Source organism: Sinocyclocheilus anshuiensis, unplaced genomic scaffold (genome assembly GCF_001515605.1).
Source record: "Sinocyclocheilus anshuiensis isolate Anshui unplaced genomic scaffold, SAMN03320099.WGS_v1.1 scaffold1360, whole genome shotgun sequence".
NCBI lineage: Eukaryota > Metazoa > Chordata > Actinopteri > Cypriniformes > Cyprinidae > Sinocyclocheilus > Sinocyclocheilus anshuiensis.
The window spans coordinates 487013-494678 of NW_015546110.1; the positions used below are offsets into that span (position 1 = coordinate 487013).

General features: G+C 36.9%; 1 protein-coding gene across 2 annotated transcripts in view; it reads left to right on the forward strand.

The window, feature by feature from the left end:
- The first annotated feature begins 1860 nt into the window (after positions 1 to 1860).
- Positions 1861 to 7666, forward strand: part of thrb (thyroid hormone receptor beta) — a 124880-nt gene continuing 119074 nt past the window's right edge. Inside the window, exon 1 of one of the 2 annotated variants that reach the window (XM_016502390.1) lies at positions 1861 to 2085. The gene's annotated coding sequence lies outside the window, so the exon portion shown is untranslated. The remainder of the gene's footprint in view (positions 2086 to 7666) is intronic. The other variant, XM_016502391.1, reaches the window with a different exon arrangement.

A 7666-nucleotide genomic window follows, 5' to 3' on the forward strand; every position in this document is an offset into this window, starting at 1 on the left:
CAACTGTTAACACACTGTGACATGGAGCTCCACCAAATCAAACATATCAAAGTGAAGACATACCAAACAAATGTCCTGCCAAGAGATCTGCTTGAACTCTAGAGGTACGGTTTTTCACATCTTGTAGCATTCAGGCAAAATAAAAATGATCTGCTGACAATTATGCAGATGCAAAGTTGTGTGAAAAACCATTTAATTCAAATCTGCCAGAATGAGTCGAGTTTGAGTAAATTTAACATTCATTAGTTAGTTAAATTATCTGTTAACAGTTAACTAATTTTATGTCACAAAAGAGTTTGTTTAAAAACAACAGCAAAAACAAATAATTTGTGCTTCTGAGAGGACATCAGAGTGTACCATTTTGGTGGAAAGCGACAAGTTAAATTTTTGTTGCGATGTAATGTGACAGTTGAGTTTATAAACCTTAATCAGGTCCAAGGTTCAAAGGCCTTGTAACCAGCTGCTCTGAGAAAAGCTTTGGTTTAATCTCTTCTTTTGATCTCCTATGTGAACGGGGAATGCTGTCATAATGTGTTCTGTGGCAGTCAATCACTTTAATAAAAACATACTTCTTATGCTGTATATTTACAGATGGACAGGCTGTTCCTTAAAATTCTTTGTCATGGAGAAATAGTCTTTGTATCTAGGCCATACTTGCTATATATGTAAGAAGAACATTTGAAACAGATCATGAAGAGTTAATTTTTGTCTTTAGTATGTTTACTCAAATTGTGAATAAAAAAGAAAACAAATAAAATACACAGTAAGCATTAAAAAATGGCATGCATTAAAAAAAAACGAACAAAAAAACTTTCACAACATTTTATGACATACTGTGAGAATTATGGCACAGACAACATAAAATGGATATAAGACAATTAGGTCGAAAAGTCTTTTTGCAAAGCAGTTTTTTTGTTACATATACTTTACATTTGTTTTTCAATTTGAGTGAAATGTTAGAGAGACAATAGAGATGAGAAACCACTCAAATGTTAGAGAGACAATAGAGATGAATGTCTTACAAATTTTAGCGCAATGACAATTTGAGCTGACTTGAACACAACCTCTTTTGAATACATTCCAAAGAGCATCCAGTGCATCAGTGGTAGCAAGAAAATCTTCGCTTACATTATTTCAATATTTGAATTCATTTGTACATTACATATATATTATTACACAGAATTCATAGAGTACTATTTCATTCTGAATAGCTACTGGGCTATAGTGTAAAGCAGCTGCTGTACTGTACTGTTTGTAAGGGATAATGTACAGTCAGACGGCCGTTATTACAGAATAAACCCAGGTCATGTATCATATTAAAGGATTTTATTCTGAAATAAGGACCAGCTGAATGTACTTTACATTATCCAGACAGCAACTTACAGTGAGAACACTTAAATTGAGTTCAGGTTTAGTGTTTCACAGTCTTTATCTTGTTGATAGTTAATAGATCAATACTATAGCTCATCATCAGTCAGCTTTTATGGGCTTTCATATCTGTAACAACTTGACCACACCACCCTGTTTCACACCCACATCCAGATATGACATTAAGCACATTTCATTATAATCCTCTCATTATTGTTATAGTAAATCAGCATAAATTAGAGTGCATCAATATACCATGATGTAAAAATACCCATGAAATGATACATTATTTTTTTCACATTAGTGTAATGAGAATTGAGGGCACAGTGGCAATAAAATAAAAGTCACAGTGCACAAAAAAATAAAAAAATAAATATCTGATAGATGCTCATCTCTTTATTTTGCGTGAAATATGACTAGACATGTTTCGCTTTCGTGAGATTCACCCTATTATATCTAAAGCAATGGCCTTTATAGTTTCTGGGCCACTGTAAAGGGTTAAAACCTCTTTGGCCAGACGTCAAATGCTCTCTGATTCCCCACAGCGATCAGAGGAGAGAGCTGCATTTTTCTCTGCGAGTCTCCGGGTCCATGTTGGCGTTGATCTGCTCTGCTGGGTCATTTCAGGCCACGTCTGTCCGAGCACAGGAGCAAACGCTGATATTACAGGGATATCTAATAAAGGACATACACACCAGACTGTGCTGCAGCTTCGAGGTGAGTCATTATTTCCTGTGTTTGACGTCTGTGTGAAGTAAAACGGCACTGCTTTGCTGTAAAATGTATCCGTCGAGAGCCAAGTGCAAGTCGGTATCGCTCCGACAGCTGCCATGAATCGTCATAGCGCTTATTTAATGTTTCACGGGTGTTTTCAAGCGGATGTGGGTTTCTGTACTTTTAGAGTCGTTCTGCAAAACCATTAAGAGTCGTGAAGGCATTCAAAAACAACGAAGCAAAAAGATTCCTTGTTGACATTCATATGAATGTTTTCTGTAATGTCATTAAAACAATATCCTTCATGTAGTGCTCAGTGCACTGTTGTTGTTGTTGTTGTTGTTGTTGTTGTTGTTGTTGCTGTTGTTGCTGCTGCTGCTGCTGCTGCTGCTGCTGCTGCTGCTGCTAAAGTTATGGTTGCACGCATACGATCATGCATTCGTGCATGCGTGCAAACTTTAGTCAGACGTTATAATAAACTTTTATGACATCTGACCGTTTTTTTGCTCTTAAATGTGTTAGAGTTGGCCAGTGTTATTTGACTGGCTCAGGGGCAGAGCCTAACGGGTTGACCCACTTATAGAAACGGCATCATTTCAACATATTTTTGAAGAAATGTCATCATTATTTACCAGGACATGATTATATTAGCCAAACACTGCCAAAAATGCAACATTTGCCTTTTAATCTGGCTGCATGGTGTGATTACTAAAACAAAATTGTTGCATTTGTTTGTGCATATACAGGGGAAGGAAGGCCAATTATCTGTTAAATCTGTAATTATTTACTTTGTTTGCATGCAATGGAATACTAATATACTGTGCTTATTATTTCTGTAGAATGCATTATGTGTACTGTTATACATGGAATATCCAGATGTCCTACTGCATTTTGCCAAATATGCAGTATGCAACAACAGCAGGCTGCATGGAGTACAACTTTATCTGTGAACTGTAAACTGTATGCATGTAACTTGGATGTTGGATGTTGGATGGAGATTTACTGCTGATCACAGAACCGTGCTTCACTGAAAGATACGCATGACAATCGCAGCTTCTGTTGAATTGCGATCTTGCGATTCGATTTATCGTGCAGCCCTATATTAAATGCATAAAAAGTGTGCGTTATGCATAAAGCATACAGTCTGTACTGGACAGCATGCAGAAAGCATTATTCTAGTAGTCCATTCTGAACGTAAGAAATAGCCAAATCCACTGTTATGAATGCAATCATTCAGTAAGGTTGTGTGTCAGGACAGGCGATGCACTTTTCTGTGTGTAATTGAATAAGTGATATGCAAGATTTAGAATAAAGGTTTTTAACAGGCAAGCGAGAGGAAAGGGGATGTTGAAATATGGAGACTATTAGTGTTCCTCTTGACTCTCCGTAGATGAGAATTTCTCTGCAGCTGGAGGGTTATTTCAGGTCAGCTGTGTGCCATGTGGATCGGTGAATCCATTTAAAAGCCTGGGCAAAACTGCAGTCGGCGAGACGACACTGAAGTCTTTGTAATGAAGTGCATTTCATGTCAATTTACCATTTAACTGCAACCTTTTGTAGATTTAATTGCATTGGAAAAGGGAATGCAAGGATCTCTAAAGGTTTTGGAAGATGATTGTTGTGCATCAGTGGCCTGTACTGACTTCAGGAATATAAAACCCCCTTAAAAGCGTTGTAGGGTGTCCCTGCTTTCCCGGTCCCAGAGCGCCTGTCAGTCTATGAAGGGCCCGAGGGGGTTCAGTTTCAATAGGTACTTTTTATAGATTCTAACTTGTATAAAAATGCCTTAATGAAATGAGCCGTGATAATAAAATAGTGGAAAACAGACCAGTGTTCACAATATGAGGGCGCAATTAATATTTAATATTGTGAAGTATACAGGGCTGGGTAGATTACTTACAAATTGTAGTCATAATTTAGTAACATAATTTAGGTTACTCTTTTTAGGTGACTTCTTTTTAGATTACATTTTAACCTAACTTGTTTAAATGTACCACACTGATATACAAAAGTAGAGAAAGAAAATATATTTCATTCTTTGATATCAACATCATGAAATGCATTAAAGATTAGATTACATCAGGGATTGCCAAACTGGGCTTAATGTAAGCACTGCAGTGGGTATGATTGAATTGAAAAAAAGCTAATAATTAATTAAATCGCAAAAATGTAAAAAGATTTTTAAATAAAACACTTGAATGCTAAAAATATATATATATTTTTGTTTTACCTGCATGTGAATGTGACCATTAACTGGCATCAGAGAGTCTGAATATGCAAATGTATTGTTCAGTTATTAAAATATTAACTTCCTCAGGGGTATTTCAATTCAATATTTTATGTTGAAGTGGTTTGGCTGAAAAAAAGTTTGGAAATCCCAACATTACATGAATAAATATGAAAACAGCAGTGAGATTACACATCATCACTGCCCTGACAGTACATTTTGTGATTAGAGACGATATAATCATCTTAATAATATTTTGCAAGACTGTCAATAGGGTTTTCTAACTGTGTAAACATCTGTCTGATATTAAAAGAGAGTCAGTCTTTATTGAGTGTAGGTTTCTTAGTTGATTATATGGTATGGTTATTCATAAATAGGTTGTGGGCCATTTATTAGAAAAAAATAAAGCTGAAAAGTAACATTAGAAAACATGTCAGTTGACAATATGAGGAGATATCTCTATACAAACACCACTTATGAATCATTTTGAGTTCCGTTCTCTTCTATTCGTATGAATTCATGTGAACAAAGTATGGTGAATATGTTAGCAGAATATACATAGAATTGTCAAGTTCAAGTGTGGTGACTCGTGAATGTATTTAGTGAGACTGCTTTGGACCAATAGAAGATTTAAACGTCATAACTTCTTGGCTAAAAATGCAACATGGAGGAAACTCTCGTTTTGGCGGTTTAGTGGCATCCTGAAACATGCATATAGACTCAAATGTCGAAACACAAATTACAGATTTGAACTTGCCGTTTGTCACTTGTGCTTAGTGGACCATCGCATACTTCTTGGGAACACACCCAACAAAACCACTTCTCGTAAGATATCTCCGTGAAAACCATTGGGTCTTCTGCTGTCTTCTCTTTCATCAACCTTTTTGTGCCATTAAGAATTTTTCATGAATGTGTCACAACAAAGTTTTCATGTCAGTCAAATAGACTTGTGCCGGTATTCGGTAATGCGATAAATCACGGTAATTGTTATACTGTATTATGACAGCACTTAAAAAAAAAAACTAAATTTCAATATCGTCCGGCATATCCCTACAGTCAAAGCAGCTTAGCCATTCCCAAATCTCTCCTCGAGGTTGCCCACATAGTAATTACAGCATTTGTGGTTGCTATCAAATTCCAATAGTAGCATATCCGGGGTATGTGTGGAATAGCATGCTCCCATACTACTCGCAGTGTGTGTACAGTGTGCAGATTTTCTGTATGGATGGAATACCCAAATAAAATGGCAAAAATGTGCACCAGAGCACACTGCATTGCACACACAACATGTCCAACACTTGGCAGTATGGAGGATGTAGTAACACATTTTTAACATCTCCTCCTTGAACCTACACATGATTGGATATGAATGCAACAAACATGTAGTGTACTATAGTGTACTGTGTGGACTACAGTCTATACTATTTATTAAAAGTACAGTTATATGCAAGTAAACATTATTCTTACCTTCATTCTATTGGTAATGCATTAAGATTTGTCCACAAGTAATTTGCATTAAAACCATCTCCAAATAAGGGCTTCCTGCACAACTTCACCATTTTCTTCACTCTTGCTCTCATCTGAGAGGAAAACCTTGGTAACACTTTAGTATAGGGACCAATTCTCACTAACTAGTTGCTTGTTAGCATGCCTATTATTAACATATTAGCTGTTTATTAGTGATTATAAAGCACATATTCTGCATGACCATATTCTACATCCCTAATCCTACCCAATACCTAAACTTAATATTTACCTTACTAAATATTAATAAGCAGCAAATTAGGAGTTTATTGAGGCAAAGGTCATAGTTAATGGTTTGTGAATAGCGAGAATTGGACCTTAAAATTAAGTGTGACTGAAAACTCAGCAAGATCTTAAATGAAGTAAATCAAGTGTGTGATTCTCCAATCGAGTTAACACAATAAATACTTTCATTATTTACATTAGGTAGGCCTAAACTGCGTATAAAGGACTTAATTTACAGGTGTCAGATCTCGCTTTGTTTGTCTGGCATGGGACAATTGCTCTTGCATAAAAATTAATAAAGTAAAATACAAATATCCATTTATTTCCATCAAGTCGGTGTGATATTTCTCATGATGCTGTACACAGTGCCATCTTTTTACAAACTGTAATTGAATGTAAAAAATGCATGATTTATGTGTCCTTATCTTAACCTCCCTTGTCCCTAAAATCATGTCTGGCATTTTCTGTGGCCTGCCTTGTGTTCCAATGACTGTAAATAAATAATTCCTCAAATTCCTCTGGGTTTCTGCATTTCTAATACAGTAGTCGTATTCATGTGGCAGAGATTGTTTTCTGTTCCATAAGGGAATGGGTTTAACGGCAGAATCTTATTAGGAAACACAATGTGGCGGCCTTTCTTTCATGCCTAGTTTAATTTAGCTCTGTTAAAAAAAAAAAGGTCTTTGAAAGGTTCTCTGTAAGATTCACTTGAGGAAAGTGAAAGCATTCTAATTTCTTCTGACTAAAGTCATCTTTGCCTGTATCGTGCATTAGTTCACCTAAATACAGGTAAGTCTGGTTTGTTTACATGCATTCTTGTGGAGGAGTAGCACTTGTCTGTGTGTCTTCATAGCCAGACTGTGGGCTGAATACAAAGTGGTTTTACACTGGGAAAGTGATTGCTTTTTGAACATGTTTTTGTACTGTGATATGTTTTGCATTATGGACACAATACTAGCAATAGGGGGTGGGAGTGAATGGTGAAAATAGTGAAAATCTATGAAAATGGCTCCATACAAAGCCCTGAGCAAACATTTGGTTTTTCGTTCCTGAATAAATTCGTGTTTTTGAACAAATGAGTTAAGTGAATGATTTAAATTTTGTGTAAACTATGATGCACCACATCATTTGAACATGCTGTTCCCTTTCAAGGGAACTTCGAACTGCGTCCTCTAGGGGTCACTATGGGGAACGCCTCGTCATGACCCGTGTCTGAAGCATACATTCAAAAAACACCAACAACACGTTGGCCGGCGACAGCCATGACGTCACTACCGGTGCGACTATAGTATAAATAGGCGCCGGGAGAACACATCATCCTCTTCTTCGTCTTCACTGATCGTTTTGTTTGAAGCGTGCATTTCCGTGGTAAGAGCGATCTTTATTCCTTCATTATGGCGAGCACTAGCAAGGCATTTAGAGGATGTGTGCATCCGTATCGTCGTTATTTGACATCTAATGACACACACGATCTCCGCGTTTTTGTTTGGGCGAGGAGCACGCGCGCGATGTCCTCAAGGGGGCAATCTGCGTTCACTGCGAGCGTTTTCCAATGAAAAAGCTCCGCTCTCGTTTGTCTCTCTTTTCGAGGAAAGAGGGGCAGCCATC